Source organism: Lates calcarifer, linkage group LG14, assembly GCF_001640805.2.
Source record: "Lates calcarifer isolate ASB-BC8 linkage group LG14, TLL_Latcal_v3, whole genome shotgun sequence".
Taxonomy (NCBI): domain Eukaryota; kingdom Metazoa; phylum Chordata; class Actinopteri; family Centropomidae; genus Lates; species Lates calcarifer.
Genome location: NC_066846.1, coordinates 6737858 through 6754491, shown reverse-complemented (window position 1 = coordinate 6754491; position 16634 = coordinate 6737858). Strand labels below are relative to the sequence as shown.

Below are 16634 nucleotides of genomic sequence, written 5' to 3'. Positions count from 1 at the left end.
TCCTGCACTAACAAACTTTATCCAAAAAACAAGTCGACAACAACAACTGCATGCTCATTATTCATCTTTTCTATTCATCATGTTTGACGCCAACCACAAGCATCAGTCTGTAAAATCTCCCATTTGCTCAAGAGTGACCATGACGGTGGCTAAGTATAACCAGCAGCCCATCACTGCATGCGTAGGATGACTAATGGAACAACATAATTGCAGTGGGCTATAAGTATCCACAGGGGGCAACAGTGGGCACGGGGGCCTGCTGACTGATGACAGGTGTCTGTTGAGATGCCTGTTGCAAGCGCGCCGTAGCAATGGCACTCAGGGCCAGTGACAAGGAAGTGCGAGCTGTGCATTAATGTGTGTGTCTGTTGTGTGTGTTCATGTGTTTGTGTGTGTGTGTGTGATGAAGTTGTACAAAGGCATTAGTATGAGTCAGAAGCAACACTTGGACTGTAGGAGAGAAGAAGGACTGTTAGCATAACTGTGAATATTCATAATTTTAGAAGCGTATCGGTTAACTGGTGCAGTGATTCAGAAGGGGCATTATCACAAATAGTTCTGTCAGACCAGTGGTGTGTGTGTGAGCGTGCGTGCGTGTGTGTAAAAGAGAGAGAGAGAAGCTATAGACGATCCATCATGATCGTCATAAAATCTTTAAACCGCCTCATATTTCACCAGGAATGGTCCACAGTGTCTTTCCTGATCTTCCTCCACAGTGTGACACTTAACTGAATTAAACCGACACTGAATCGACACTTTGAGGAAAAACTGCTTGGACCCTGTATCACTCTATATACATAAAATCATTTACAGAATACACTTTTTTTGCTTGTGGTAAGATTAGAGGAATAATGTGTTTGATGATTTCAGAGATGCTCTGAAGTGAAATTACAGGATGCTCAAGCATATGGCCACCAGAAGACTATCCAAAATAAACAAATTACAAGTGTGAGACCTTCAGATAATTTTTAATATTTAATGCCTTATTCTCTGAGCTGAGGAACTATTTTTTAATAAACTGCGCAGAAATTTGTAGAATGACAATATCATACGATTATATCAACAATTAATTTCTCTTCAAGTTTACATATGAATGAAACTATACTGATTAGATTGTAAAGCCACAATGTGTAGAATTGAAAGATTTCTTACTTTGGTGCCACCATGTGGTTGTATCAAAGAAGACACTGGGAAGCAGTCAAAATGCACTCACTTGCTCCATGGTTGTCTCATTTTTCTAAAGACAAAAACTTGTCCTATACCATGAGAAAAGTTTGAAAGATACTATAATTACATAAATCTCTACTCATCTTGCTACATACACATACAATATTTTTATACTAAGAATTACCACAACTCTGCAGGTCCCCTCAGCTAAGTGTCTTAGCATCTTTTAACCTGCTTTCGGTCCATTGTTTTGGTTTTTACAATGCACAACTATACTGCTTTGATTCACACTTAATGCTCTCATGAACCCTGTTTACAGTCTTAGCCGTCAGCTGTAAAAACTCAGCACCGCATAGCAAACAAAGCTAACAACTTGCTGTTGAACATAGTGGAGCAATAAGCAGCTAAAGAGCCAGCTGTTTCCCTTATGGACGGTAGAGACCAAATACAGAGCAACAAAAGAGTCAACACTGGATTTAAATTCACCAAAACAAAAAAGAGTGAGAGGCAGCTGATCTTATAAAGTCACAACCCATATAGGCTGAGCAATATAACTGATTATAATCTGTGGGATTAATTATAAAAACTGAATGTTACTAATTAATGACTAGTTAAGGTTTTAAAGGCCCAACAATATCCACACAGGTGTTGACACCTATTCTGGCTCATGAGACATGAGCTCAGCCTGATGCATGCTGGAGCTATACTTCTGTCATTTTGATAAATTGTGCAAATAAGATAAGTGATAAGAATGGAAGTTTTAACTCATGTTAAGTGAATATTTTGGTTGTCTTTCTCACCGTGTTTTTGAGTTTGTTTGGAAAGCCTGCACTTGGCTCCCAGTGCAGAATTTGGCCATCTGAACAGGTCACCCAATCTATCATTGAGTTTTGAAAATCTAATTTTCTTATACTAAGCTGGGGGAAAACTTGCCAGAATAACAATCTAGTTCCAATCTACCCACTTGTCTCCTGTGAAAACTGAAAACCAACTTTTTTTCCAAGATGCTGTCACTTGTTGCTGTCACTTCTCAAAACAAAAAAAAACAACTGGAACAATTTCACCATGCTGCCAGATCCTTCACACTTAAAAACAAAAACAAGAAAAGATGCTGAATATCAGCCAAATAATTAAGTGACTCCAGTTACAGCTGCAGTCCGTAATCCAAAATCCAGATATTTAGTGGGAGAAAAACAGGGTTCATGCACTTAAAAAGGTCTTTAACGTCACATATTCTGCCTTTTCTGATCTGCTTTGACCCCTGCGTGACTCTCTGTGATTCATAGTGTGACTAATGACAGATCGGCATGAGGAGCACTTCATACAGAACATTATTTTTGTAAAGGGCTGTTAGGTAATGTCAGAGGTTTTCGATAAGTGAGCGTGAATAATACCTCTAAAAAAACGAGTGCTCGGTTGGAGATGTTTTGAGCAGATATTTTACAAAGTTAGGGGCAGCACAGGTTTCCTAACTATTTATTTTTTTGTTATTTTCCAGTCAGAAGCTCTTTCTAGACCTGATTTGGGGTCAGGTATTTGTTTTCTCTCAATCACATCAGATCCCTTAAAAACTAAGGATGTTTTTTCCCAAAGAAAAACTGAAGAAACATGACAATAAGTTATCAAATACTTAGCATTTTAGGAAGTAAAAACTGTTATTCTTCCTTTAAGATGTTGGACATTTCCTGCCTCTTTCTAAATACCAAACATTTCTACTTAATTTCATTTTCCAGCCCTCTCAAGGCTTTCTACAATGTTATGAGTGTACTCTTGACAATGACAATGAGGGATCACTTTCATCCTCCATTTTCAGATTGTGTTAGAGTGACCACAAGAGGACAAAAGCCTGCATTAATACTGTTCTCTCTCTGAAGCAGCCGGGGAGGGAGAGTGCCAAGTCAGACCTCTTCCTTTTCAAGTCCTCCTCCATTAACCAGCTCTCTCTAGCATCTAAAACCTTTTTCGAGGCTTTTGAGGAAAGAATATCTGAGTCCAATCACAGTCACAACAGAGCTCAGGTGTGTTGGGTTAGGGCCATTCAGGTGTGTGGTTGTTTTTCCAGGTAGCTAGTCTGTTGAGGTAGGAGTCATTATTTAACTGTAAAACCTGACATCAAATTCTTTATGTTATACTGCAGCGCTGAATCATTTGAGCTACACTTGAAACATCTCAGCTTGAAGTCACATGGGAACATTTATCCACCAGACTTGCCTGAGAGAAATATGAAAATAAGGCTTGGAGAAATACCACCACTGGTTGTCTACATCCATAAATAAAAGGTTTTACTGTAGGTGGATTTCATTATAAAACCATAAAGTGGTGATGAGAAGAAACTAAAACGTGACTTCTTTTAAGTGACTAAGGATCAACAGGAAGCTGGGAAGAAAATTTGTGATTTGTGGTTGCTAGTTTGTGCCTTAAAACAATCAGAGGATGTATTTTAATTTTTAACCCAAACTTACACACATTTTGAGCATTTATCTGTATTGTTTTCTGGTGGGATATGATCTCCTGAACTGAACTGCAGAGCCTATGTATGTGGAAGCAAACAAGAAAGGAACTATCATACTACCATATCAGTACAAACACAACCATTTATTTTACAGCTTCCTTAATTTCACACTTCCTGAACATAACTTTTAATCCTAGGGTATTTTTCCAGTGGTTCTCTTTTTTTTTCTAGCAGAAACTGAAAAACATTCACCCTCACCCCTCAAACTACAATATTCTATCAATCAAATCAAACAAAACAGCCATAAATTTCCAAATTTCCCAGAAAGGCTGATGTGATTTACTGCAAATTACAGGGAAAACTGTTAGTTGCTGGTTGGTTAGTACCCACTCATAATATCTGGGTTCAAAACGCGGCCATAAATATGCACGTTAGATTCCTAACAATATTTTAACTGGCAAAGATCCACAGTGAAAATTCAAAAGTATTATTTTGAGTGCTACACTGCCTTTAAGGTTGTTAGGTTCCTTGTGATGTGTGAATTCCAATTAACAGTTTCCCAAATTACATAACCTCCTTTCCATGAAATGCCCTAAGAATGACTGGTTACATGTCTGTTTCTATTCAGGGAATTATTATGAAACTTTCCTGGAAATTAGTAGGAAAATTAAGTGTTTGTTTTTTTTTTTTTTTACTCTACTTGAAAAGGTCTCAGGCTGTAAAAATGAGCAGCTATCAATAATAATATTGTGTTTCAATACTTAACTACACTAATCTCAGTGGTTGGTATTTATATAGTGCATTTTCAGTGGTTGTACTCTAAGCAACAGCATTTAACTGAAAAATAACTGCAACACTTCACAGTAATGAGTTTTTCTTGTACGCCAGCCATCATTTTATCTGAGCATCTGCCAGATTTTTTAAAATGGTGGACTTTTTGCTTCAGGAATGAAACTACTTTGTGTCTCGGAGTCGCACTGCATGACGATGACACAATTCCTGAGCAGCGTTTTTTTTTTTGTTTTTTTAAGGAGGGGGGGGAAGCCTGCTATATACATGAGTCAGGTTACTGTAACATGTCTGTCTGCGCACCACTTCCAGCGCCGAGGACAGACTGCTCAGCAAAGGACTGAACTCTGTCCAACAGCTCTGAGCGTCATGCTTGGGCACTCTGCGATCACACCCCACCCACACACACAACACGGGGCAGAATGCAGGGCCCCCCCCAACACACTCACATAAATATACACACACATTTGGTCATGCCACCTTCAAAATTAACATGTCACTGCACACTCAACAATCACAGACTTCATGTAGGTAGGCTACATAATCACAGGGAGGACTTTGTGAAGCAATCAGTCCTGCTTTTGAGGGGTGGGGGCTCAAATGCATGAAAAAAAAACACAAAACCTGAAAATCAGCAGTCATGTAAAGTCACAAAACGCCACTTACAGTAATGTGCCTCTCAGATTTTAACGAGCAAAACAACAGCAAGGAAGTGGGAACATCACATCCACTCCTACGCAGGCAGGATGGCACTTCAGTTTTAAAGTTATGTAACAGTCCAATAGTGTGAGATTACATTCACTTTGCCCTCAGAGGGGAGACAAGAGATCAAGATACTTAAAAAATCAAAGTCTGAGTGGCTAATTGAACACTGCTCTGGCTCAGAAAGGTGCACGTCTGCCAAAACACAGGTGGATAAATGACATTAGTTCACAGCTAAAGCTGTTAAAAAAGGGAGATTTGACTGATTTGAATTGGGTGCTGGATTTGATTAGGGCTGAAACACCAGCTGCAGAACTGAACAACTGCCTCGTGTACACAAAGGATCAAAGTTTGGAGGCAAAGAAGCAGCTCCAGAAATTATTTTACTGACTGAACTTGAAAGAAAGCCAGCTGTCAGGCTGCACAGAGAGAACAAACACTCCCCTGACAACCTGAAGATAAACCTGTGGCTGGCAATAATTAAAAACACCCACACTTTGTGTCTTAAATACCAGTCTGAAACAGTGTGAAACCCCCTCGTTTCTCCTCTCTGGAGACTGGAGTTTTCTCTCTTGATTAAATAAAATCACCACCCTGGCTCTGGCACGGCTGAACTGTGGCACAGCCTGGACGTCGCACCTCATTCTCATTGATTTATGATCGTCCCCGATCACTAATTGATTAATTGGCGGAGCTTAAATGTCAAGGGGGACACATATGCATGAATCACTGAGCAGCATTGTTTACCAAGACGTCCCCTGCTGACCGGAAACTACGTTAAACAACAAACGCCAACGCGCTTTGAACTTGAGAATAGAAAGAGACCTTCAAAGCGAGGAGAAAATATTAATACAGATACTGTAGCCTGCAGCCAGCCTGCATGTGCCAACTCTCCAGGAACTCCAACTGCATTTTTTTTACTTCACGGAGTCTGTTCTTTTTAAAGCATGACAAGCAGTCGCACTTGATACCTGCCCTTTGTTTTAACGCAAATTCAGCTTCCAAAAAAAACAAAAAACATCCCCCCCTTCCTCTCAACTTACCTTCTCTGTGAAGGTGGGGAACAGGTTGCTGCTGTTGCGCGGCGCTGTGCGTGGTCTACCGTCTTAATTAGGCGGTCCGAGAAGAGTTTTTTTTAATGGTTTTATGTATGTGTGTATGAAGACAGTGCTGCTGGAGCCTCTCTCTGAGTCCGAGCGCCCATGCTGTGGGAGCACGCGGGCTCGTCAAGAAGAAAATGCGCGCAACGCTGGTGACAAGGCGGAGGAGCGCATTTTTTAATTCTGTCTGAGCATCATCATGATACACAGTCACAGCAGACACTATGTGTGTGTGTGTGTGTGTGTGCCCTCCCCCCCACACCCATCCTCCCCCTCCACGCCTCCCTGACTCTGACACACACAAAACCAAATCACATTATGTCACTGAGGAATCTCAAAATTGTCAGTGAGACCACTTTTGATACAAGGCGAATAAGAAAGAGAATGTTCTGGAACACTATACAAAACTTAGTGATTAAATAAAGACAGTTTTAAAGCCACAATAAACTCTCACACTAACAGGTTAATGTCTCTAAGATCACACGTTGCAAAGATACAACAGAAAAAAATAAAAGAAAAAACACCCAATCATCACAATTTTATCCACTTGTGCTGCATCACATGAAACACTTGTGTGTACAGTGCTCTGTTCAGTTAAATCATGTTGCATTTGTTCAAATGAGCCACATTATTCACAAGTATCACAGTCCTTTCACACTGTGACCATGGAAAAGCTGTTAGAAGCGTCACATAACCGGAACTGGACTTTGACGCACGGTCCTTTTTTTGAGAGCTATTTCTGGATTTGCTGCATCCATCTTTTTTTTTTTTTTTTTTTTTTTCCTTTTTGCAGGTGAGGATGTGTCATTCTGCCTTTGCTCACTGGAGGGCGCCACAGACCCGTGTTTAATAGTCGCTCCATCACCTACAGGAGCCAAAGCATCACCACAGAGGTGGGGATTAAAGCGTTTGGCTTCATATAAAGGATTTAATAAGGGTAGGTTTAGAGACTGCTGCTGCTGCTCTGTTTCACGGATTATTCAGTGATTTTGAACAAACTTTATTTAGAGTGTCTCATCTCACCAAGAGAAATGAGACACAGAGATGTGACGTGCACCACAAAACATTTGTATCACACAGTCCACATACAAGAACACCAACCTGGTGTCCTATAACATTTACATACTACTGAATAATGTATTCTGACAACACAGTGAGGAAACATTTTGAATTCACTGACGACAAACTTCATTTGTTTTCCTTTAAACGTTAATTCGCAGCAGCTTAAGCATGACCAAACTTTGTTTACGCCTATGTTCAGACTCTCTAAGCTCTCAATAAAGGTTAGAGAAAGCTCTTGGTTAAATATTGATAACTTCAAAAGTAGCTTGAAGCATGAAACAGCATGTTTAAATCCTAATGTAATTCAACTGCTCTGCCATAAAGTTATAGAGGTGTTAATTAAATCATGTGTTTTAACATTGAAGGGTGAAGGTACAAATGTAATGCAGCCAAGTACACCACCACCTTCAACTATGACCTCAGTAAGGAACGAATGAATTTACATATTTCATAAATCACACACAGAAATAATAAAATTAACGATGGCTCAGTCTCATTAAGCTTCATTTTCAGGGTCCTGTCATTGTGCATGCTGGCCCACTCATTGCTTAATGGGACACTTGAATATAACAGAGCTGTTGCTAATGCCATTAGCAACACCTGTGCTTTTGCAAGTCAAAACCTCTGCTGTGGTAAAAGGCCCGTTGCTGGTTTTACTGCCAGAGATGAAGATAAATAAGGTGTTGTGTCCAAGTAAACGTATTGCTGGACAAAAGTAGATGCACACCTTGTGCTTTTGTGTACTTCTGGTACCTGGTGAAGGCTCTTCAACATGACAGCGCTCCCATGGGCAAAGCCAAGTCCATAAAGAATTGGTTTTGACCAGTTTGATAAGGAAGAACTTGACCTTCGACCTTCTTCTTCGTCTCAGCTGCAGTTTCTCTTCATTACCTTCCAGTACGGTATAGAATTGACTCCAGAGTGTTTTAAAGGCACTCAGTGGGCTGGCTCCTTTTCACATTGCAGACATGCTAAACCCTCAAATCTCATCAAGGTCTCTGAGGTCTCCCAGATTAAAGTTGTTGGCAGTTCCATGGTCTAGACTGGACTGTCAGGGGGGATTGCACTTTTGCTGTTGTGGCCTCTAGATTTGAAACTTGTTATAATCACTGCTCCAGGAAAAGCAAAGCGAGGGAAGTTTTATTTGCATCTTTCAAAGTGCTGTACATAAAAGACAGTATAAAATACATATAGACAGGATTTTAAAAGAGGTTCCTCCTGTCGCTGAGGGGGAGCAAATCCCTGCAGAGAGGTCTAGACATTCTGTGGACGGCCTTCCAAGGAGAGTAAAAGCAGATAAATGCTCATGGTTTTGAAAGGAGATTACATATGGGTGTGATATTTGTTTGTCTACATACTTTTGGCCATGTAGCAGCAAGATTCTGGCACTGTTTTCCTAATTTCATGCCACGTTATCATATTTCTGATCAGATTAAGTTTGAAACGCAGTAATGTGCCTCCTAATACACATTCCTCATTATTAGTTTTCTCTATTTTTGCAGTGTTTGTTGGTGCTCTGCCAGCTCCAGATGTTGTTTGGTGTCTGGCGGCGGACCATTATTGTCTGGGCCTCTGCCATGCATCTTATGACCACATTCATTCCTCCGCACACTCTTTAATCTAATTAAGTTTGTTTTCTCGTTTCCCCCAAGAAGACTCGTTTTCTTTTCATTTTCATGCCTCTCTGGATTCATTCTTGCAGATAATGAGTGTAACTGTGAAATCCTGCCATTTTGAAACGATGACGACACTTACAAAATTAAAACAGTTTCCGTGTTTTCCTCTCTACTCTCTGTTCTTCTTCTATCCTTGGTTTCATTTACTTATTTTTTGAATGTATAACCTCTATTCCCCCAAAGAAAGTCTTTTTTAATTACTTGGATTTTTCAGATTTCATTTTATGTAACTGCTCTAGCATGTTTTCGCCCATCTTTGTTTAAATAGAACAGTTCTTTCAGGGACATTGTTCTTGAAATGAGCACGTTTCCAGTGAAGTCAACACACTGACTAAACTTTACAATAACATCTCAGTCCATTTCTGGGACATTGTGTTTAAGTTATTTCCTAATATAACAATTTTACTGCCCAAAATAAAAGTCTAAATGCTGTTTCAAAGCCTCATTAATGCTACCAGGAAAAATACTCTGGTGTTTATAAATACTAAATCTTTTATTTATTCATTGATTTCTTGTTTTGTTTTTGCTGACAGATTTGTGAGGAAAACAGCTCTGTGTGAAAACAGGACCGAGCGCTGAGATACGCGAGAGAGGTGAAATACGATCCAGAAAGTCCAGTTAGAGTTACAGAATCATGTGTTTTAATAGGGGTTCCACAAAGGTAATAGATTACAAGTTCCAACTGACCAAAGTGATGACAATTCATCCTGAGGGAAACATGAATATTTTTTTTACCAAATTTCATTGTGATCCATCCAAGTTGTAGAGAAACTTCACTCAAACGTCAAACTCATTGTGATGCTATAGGACAAATCAGTGGCTCAGCAAAATCATCTGCATAAAATTGCACAAAAAAAAAATCCATCTCATACAGCAGATGTTGAGATATTTCACTGAGAACATGAATGTTTGTGCAATATTTCACAACAATCATTAGTTGTTATTTCACTCTGAACCACAAACATCAACTTCATGGAGCAAGAGGAAAAGATAGTGGATCACCAAATTCAATAGGATTCATCATGTGGGAACCATGCATGTCTGCCAGGATTTACGTCAATCCATTCAGTAGCTGTTGAGATATTTCACTCTGGGCCAAAGTTGATGGACCATCCGACCATCAGACAGACTGACACTGCCATCCCTAGAGCCCTACTGCTGGCATGGCTAAAAATACAGATGTGACCTCAGCATCCCCAGCCTGGTAATATTGACTCTGTCTGCGCTTTGGGGCGAAATTACAAAATTGCAGACACAAAATTACAGCTTACAGCCCTGTCTGCAATGAGTGCAATGAGAGAAATTTTTGATACTGCAAACAGCGAACCTAATATACTGTTACTTTTTCCATTTGCTTTTTTATATATAGCATCATGCGCAGCAGAAAGTCTTCAAAAACTCATACAGATACATTTGCAGTGTCTGCTTCATAGGAGTAACTCAGTCTGAAGTGGCACAAGAAACTGTCTCATTCCAAGGTCAGGGTTTGTGATGTGTTTTTTTTAATGTCCCATTTTCTCAAGCTGCGGTCCGCTGAACACCTTCGGTGTGGGGTGGGGGGGTAGTCCTTCAGATGTTGTGTGGCTCTGTGTTTCATCACTGGGTGTTTGCCATGTCAGGACAGCTTCTTCTCTCCAGCATCTTTCAATGTGCCAGATCACTGTGGGGCCAGTTCCTCCGTCCACTGAGTGGAAAAATCACTAGTGTGGCAATCTGTGGCCACTCGGAAACCAACAGTGCCGAGATAATGCTAATTAATTGGAACACACACACACAAGCGCATGAGTTATCCCTCTTTCCTTTTTGCCCTCTTGCTCTCGCTCCGTCCATGTACACACACACACACACACTAATGCCGCCCACAGCCCTTCAGAGTGTGAACTAAAATGGAAGTGATGTGTTGTGGTTTCAACGCTGTGCAAAGCATCTCTGACTCACCAAGAGAGAAATGAGCAGGGACACGGACACTGTTATTCTGTCAATGTGTGTGTGTGTGTATGTGTGTGTGTGGAGGAGTGTCATCATGTTACACTCATGCCAGATACTGTATGTGAGCTCATATCATATGCTGTTCACCGGACAGGTTCACATCTCCTTGTGTCGACTCAAGAGCTCTTGGGGGGGGGGGGGGGGGCTAAGGTTACGGATGGAGGACAGGTACCTGCATAGCAATAAGTGGCAGTGTGTACCGCTCAGGAAAGTTGTGTGTTTTCTGTGTGGGAGTGTACTCATTCATTTTTAACTTCCTCCTTCATTACAGTAGAGGTTTAACCAGTGGTGGAAAGCAACTACCTGTATTTACCCAAGTACTGTACTTCCATTCTGTGCTACTTTATATTTATTTTACAGCATAGTTACTTTTTAAATAAAGATTTACATACAAATCTTTAAAATGTGATGCATTTTTACTGATTAAACCATCCAATAATATAAATCAAATCAATTTCAATCAATTTCAAATTAATGCATCATCAATTGGCTATTCTGCCTCATGAAAGCTTTTATTTTGAAATTTTCAGTATTCTTTTTTCAGATGATGCTTCTGTTCTTTAACTCTGTCAGTGTGTTTTAACATTTTGAAGAATTGTACGACAATGAAAAACACCAGAATATAAGACTGTATCCACACACAACACACACACACACACACACACACACGTGTTAAGACACTCACATGCCCATTTCCCACAATGCCCGAGGGCTGAACAGCAAATGACAACAGGCAGAAGAGCTGACTTGGTCGTCCATCTCCCCTGCACACTGTTATTCCTCTGTCTGTCTGTACGCTCCCTTCATCTCAGATCAGTCCTCCGCTGCACGGCTCAGCCACGTAGCCGAGCTGACACCTCGTTCACATCTCCTGGACTCAGGAACTGACAGCTGAGTCACAAAGTCAGGAATACTACTGCAAAGGCCAAGAAAAACGGACCCAGGAAATGCAGTTGTTTGTACAGGAGTGGAATGGACTGGAGGAGTTGCACTGGGCTGAATTTTTGACAACACAACAGTAAGTTCATCCTCAGTCTGGTCCAAAAAGCATGCAACTGATTTTCAGAGCGAGACCAAGCGGACAGGATACACGAGGAATTTGACCTGTTTAATTCATAGACTGTAAAAGAACTATAAACAGCCAGTTAAGAATTACAGTTCATTCTTCTCCGCTTAATGCTTTTCCAGAGCTTTCAACCATATCACACAGCCTTCCACAGCAGATGCAACTTAGCAGCTGTCATGGCAATCGACACGCAAACTTGGTAGCTTATACGTTAACAACCATGTGATCTTGAAACCTCTAAGCAGGTGCATCTTGAGTTGAGACAGTTTTGTCAAACTACTTTTTTCAATGTCAAGAAATCACAGCTATGGCCACAGCAAGAGCAATGGTTCAACTGAGGTGTAAAGCATAAGTAGAGCAATTTTTATTTTTTATTTATTTTTGTATTTGTATTTTGTATAATTGTACTTTTATACTTTTCAGGAATGACAAAGTTTTAAAAATAAATAAGTAAATAAAATAAATAACTACAACATAGTCTGACTGCCTGTGATTATTCATCTACATCTGTATGATTGTTTTCATCACACATGAACACAAAGGAAAACACTGAAAGCAACCAGTTGTGACAACTTTATGATGTTATCTAGCTAGCTACCTCTGGCCTACCAGAACAGCACCCTCTCTGTGCTCCGGGACCTCCTGTTGTACAAATTACGCACTGCTAGCACGCCCAGCTAACAGCAGAATGCATTAGCCAACTGCGGCTAATTAGCTAGCTAGCTCGCTAACGGTTAGCTGACACAAACGTATCAGTCGGAGGCGCTGCAGTCCCACAGGTTGTGTCCGGATGATGTTGTTTATGCTCAACAGGTGTGAACATGGTAAATATGTAATGTTTACATGTACCTTGGGTCACTATGTTTTGGTTTTCAAAACAGAAGACTCTTGTTTGTAAACATTAAAATGTTACTCACCGCTGGCAGGCTCTCGTCCGTATCCCTCCGCCTATCAGATGTGAAACGGTCGCTAATCACTGAGTGACTTTTAATTGGCTGACGTCGGTCTTATTTGGCGGATGGATACGACCGTAGAGCTCACAGAGTATGATCTAACACGGAGGTGACATACAAGCTACTAAGTTTATAACCATTTTAACCACCGATGAAAACCATGTCATATTATTGAAAGCTCTGGAAAAAACCCAAGATTCCATCGTCTAGACTGAACGTTCATGCTTCATTTCTCACAGATTGAAACATGGTCTCTTCTTTGTCCACCTGGAGATAAAATAATCTGTGAAGCCTGCAATTAAATTACATCATCTTCACATTTCATTTATTTAATTCAATTTTGCCAATCATGCTTTCATTAGAGTCTTAATAAACCGACAGGTCATTGAGTGGGGAGGTTCCTGTGACATTCATAAGCCTGCAACCCACAAGTAATGCTATTAATTAATCAGGAGAGAATTTAATGCTCCCAGATGCTCTAAATGTCACTTCAGAGACATTGTCACTGTTTAAAGAGAAAAACTGTGTAAGAAACTGAGTACATATATATTTTTGGTCACGATTAATGTCAGTAATTAAAAGTTTAGTTTATATAAATGCCAGTAAGCTGTGATTTAATGTATTGCAGTAATGAGGCCAACCTGCCTAACACAAGTGTTTGTTATGTGTGTGTGTGTGTATTTTAAGGAAAGACAGAAGAAGAATGAATAGAAAGGGACAGTGAGAACTCCCAGATCAGAGCCCATCCAGTGGAGCAGACACTTCGTAAAAACGTTTTGACACCAACATCTGTTCGAGGCGCAGCACGTCGTCTGACGTCTCCTGATCTCCTGCAGCTGTCGGCTCTCTCTCCTCGCTGTCATCACAGAGTTTGTGCTGCGTCTGAAACGCTGAGACTGGGTTGAGATCACACAATACAAACTCCCCTGTACCTGAAAACCTGTGACGGTGTCAGAACAGCTGTCTGCCAACCTGGAGATAAGTCTGGCACCTTACACTATCTGTGTGTGCACAGACTGAAGATGCAGTGTCAATGATGAAAAGGCAAATTACTCAATTCACTTATCTTTATAACCCATGAAAGAGCCCAGAGATCCTTTGTATGAAAAGATGTATTATTTAATGCATCCATATTGGTGTTAGAATTTAACATGACATTTGCTGGGTATGTACTGTTGGTGCTTGGTCTGCAACAATGTGTAGGTGGGTCGTACATGTCAAAGTAACCTCCAGATGAATGTCAGGACCCAAGGTTTCCCATCAGAACATTGTATTGTGGTGTTAATGTTGTATACCTAAAAACTTCTGTACTATCTTAAAGCCAAAATTATCCACAAAATAAAAGCATAACTTGCTTTCAGTTCACAACAAATTTAGTTTGATTCTTCTGAATGCATAATCTACATGTATATACTGTGGTGGACGTGTGCGAACACTAGAAGAAATGAAGAAAAGAAAGAAAAGAATTGAATATACATTTCATGGAAGATCTTTAAGGGTAGGTGCACTTTATTTTGAAGGTTTTGTTGTATTATAAAGTCCCTTTTCAGACTTGACTTCATTTGTACTTTGAAAACAAGGCTCTCAATTCTGATTTTTATTCATATATTTATTTTAAAAAATTAGCTCACAACTACAAACCGTATCTATTAGTTTCATTAATCTGTATCTATCAGTTGCCATGTCATTACATAATCAACATTATTAATGATAAAATGTGATGTTTTTGCTTATTAATCATAGAGAACTAAAATGAGACAGAAGAACAAGGTTCTCATGTCGTCAGTTGTCAGTAGGTCACATTTCAGTGTCAGCCACTGTTTGACACCCCACACAGTGTCTGTGTCTCCCTTTAATCTGCACATATATGCACATAAACACTCCATCTACAGTCCTCTCCTCTTTGTCTGGATGTCACCAGAAGCTCTTACATATATTACATAAGCACGTCGCTGCAAGCGCCATCAGGTCATCTCACAGAAAACCTTCTAGACAGAGACATATATAGACGGAGGGAGAAAATAAGTGAGAGTGTGAAAGTGGGAAGGGAGTGATGGATGTGTGTGTGGAGGCGAGAGGAGGAGGGAGAATATGAGTACCTTTTTTTTTCTAACTAAAGGGGAGGAGTGGTGAAGTGAGGGATGTGTAAAGTGGGGATGACAGGCGTGACGATGCACCTCTGGCTGACTAATCCCCTCCGCCGTCAGCAAATGAATCTGTTAACGACGAGAGGCCTGGGTGATTGACAGACAGACGGGTGCATACAGGAAATGGAAGAATAGTCAGACATAGCAGAAAGTCTGCAAGATATTCTGAGTGAAAATCAATACATTTCTGCTCTATTAGACGTCAACCTTGGTTTCCAAGGAAGTGTGGTGACTTTCTGTGCAGCACACAGCATCACTTCTGAAAAGCATTTATAGTTGTGATTTGTGATAAATTACACATCAGTGTCACATCTTATATTAACTTTCTATCTTAAACCCGTATCAGTGAGTTTTTTAATAGCTACTTGATAGCAGCACAACAATATGTCAACACAACATATATTGACATATAACCACCTCATTAAGTTGATACGGTGAACGTACATGTTCACTCTCCTTTTAGCTCTGCTTTGGTCTCCACCAACTACTGAGGAAAACATGTGGCTCTTTAGCTGCTCACTACTCCACTTTGTTTGCCAGCTAGTTGCTAACTGCTGTATGTTTGCTTACAGTTTGATGCTGAGCAGGTAGCATACAGTGAGTTCATAAGATAAGATAAAATGAACTTTAATAATCCCACGGGGGGGAAATTGCATCATCGCAGCAAGAATAAGAATTAAAGAGGAAAATATCTTGACATTGTTTTACAAGCGTAGTATTGCACATACAGTATGTTGAGCTATGGTGAGGAAAGAAGTTGCATGCATTGCAGTCACTGAGGGAGCTGCCCAGAGGTGGGAGAGCATCATGCAGGGTGGGCGGGCAGTGGGCGGGAGCCTGCCCCTCTCTCTCAGACCAGTTTATTTAGTCTCTTCCTGTTTGCTGTTGAGATGCTCCACCCAACAGACCGCACCATAAAAGACGCCACCACACAGTCATAAAAGGTTTTAAGGAGTGGACCCTGCATCCTACAAGACCTGAGTCTCCTAAGCAGATGAAGTCTACTGCATTAATATTGTATGTCCAGTCCAGTTTATTGTTTAAGTGCACACTGTGGTATTTGTATGATTTTATACTCTCTGTGTTTGGTCCTGCAGAAATCTATCACCAGCTCTTTGGTTTTTCCAGTCGTTATTTGGAAGCTATACCCACTGACACCAGTCCACAAAGTCCTGGGTCCTGGACTCCTCATCAGGCTCCATCAATGGAATGAATGAGATGGAAAACTAGCAGATGAGAGCAGCACAAAACATTAAAGTCCCACCTGTAAAACAGAAACAATGAGCTGAAAGATGCTAAAATGCTCTGTATAGCTTGAGCATTTTCTGCTTAATTCAAGCATACACACACAGGTTGGAAAACAAGGCAATAAAGCAGAACTTTATTTCCATTTGTACTGTTTTATACACATCCACTGCTATAACCAGCAGGTATGAAAACAGCATTGTGATGCATCGAGGCAAACAAAACAGGAAAGAGGACATTTACAAACAGTTTCGTTTATATACAGTCTGTTGCTGAGGAAATAAAA

General features: G+C 40.3%; 1 protein-coding gene across 2 annotated transcripts in view; it reads right to left on the bottom strand.

The window, feature by feature from the left end:
* rin1b (Ras and Rab interactor 1b) overlaps positions 1 to 12968 on the bottom strand; it is a 34898-nt gene extending 21930 nt beyond the window's left edge. The window contains exon 1 of one of the 2 annotated variants that reach the window (XM_018677202.2): positions 12921 to 12968. The gene's annotated coding sequence lies outside the window, so the exon portion shown is untranslated. Of the gene's footprint in view, positions 1 to 6153; positions 6474 to 12920 lie in introns of those variants that run through there. The other variant, XM_018677210.2, reaches the window with a different exon arrangement.
* Between the last annotated feature and the right edge of the window lie 3666 nt (positions 12969 to 16634).